We start from the raw sequence: 1,198 nt of genomic DNA on the forward strand, positions 1-1,198 counted from the left end.
CTTACTTTAACTTAGATTAAGCAGTGCTTCACCCACATCCCAGGGTGTTCTCTGCATCCTACACCTACTTTAACTTAGATTAAGCAGTGCCTTTTTCAATTTCTTCCCCCCACAAAACGCATGTAAGGCGATGGCTCACTCCATTTTTGGTGGTAAGTCATTGTTTTGCAGCAAACTGTGGCAGCCTGATAACGCGTACTGCTCCTTCCATTGCAACCATGTTTTGTCAAGAGTAAATTTTGTTTGATACAAAGTACGGTCAATCACACAAAAAAAGGGCTGCCCACCATTTTAAGTTGTAAGGGGGTCGGCCAAAGACAGGGCTCTTACACTAGTTAAGTTGTAAGGGGGGTCACCCAAAGAACGGGCTCTTACACTAGTTAAGTTGTAAGGGGGTCGGCCAAAGACAGGGCTCTTACACTAGTTAAGTTGTAAGGGGGGTCACCCAAAGAACGGGCTCTTACACTAGTTAAGTTGTAAGGGAGTCGCCCAAAGACAGGGCTGAACACCTGGAAACGTGGGTGAAGCACTGCTTAATCTAAGTTAAAGTAGGTATAGGATGCATAGGACACCCGGAAAGGGGGGTGAAGCACTGCTTAATCTAAGTTAAAGTAGGTATAGGATGCAGTGAACACCCGGAAAGGGGGGTGAAGCACTGCTTAATCTAAGTTAAAGTAAGTATAGGATGCAGGGAACACCCGGAAAGGGGGGTGAAGCACTGCTTAATCTAAGTTAAAGTAAGTATAGGATGCAGAGAACGCCCGGAAAGGTGGATGAAGCACTGCCTAATCTAAGTTAAAGTAAGTAAAGGACGCAGAGGACACCCGGAAAGGTGGATGAAGCACTGCTTAATCTAAGTTAAAGTAAGTAAAGGATGCAGAGGACACCCGGAAAGGTGGGTGAAGCACTGCTTAATCTAAGTTAAAGTAAGTATAGGATGCAGAGAACACCCGGAAAGGGGGGTGAAGCACTGCCTAATCTAAGTTAAAGTAGGTGTAGGATGCAGAGAACACCCGGAAAGGGGGGTGAAACACTGCTTAATCTAAGTTAAAGTAGGTATAGGATGCAGAGAACACCCGGAAAGGGGGGTGAAACACTGCTTAATCTAAGTTAAAGTAGGTATAGGATGCAGAGAACGCCCGGAAAAGTGGGGTGAAGCACTGCTTAATCTAAGTTAAAGTAGGTATAGTATGCAGGG

The sequence above is a fragment of the Phallusia mammillata genome, chromosome 6 (genome assembly GCF_965637545.1).
Source record: "Phallusia mammillata chromosome 6, kaPhaMamm4.hap1.1, whole genome shotgun sequence".
In the NCBI taxonomy this organism is placed as follows: domain Eukaryota; kingdom Metazoa; phylum Chordata; class Ascidiacea; order Phlebobranchia; family Ascidiidae; genus Phallusia; species Phallusia mammillata.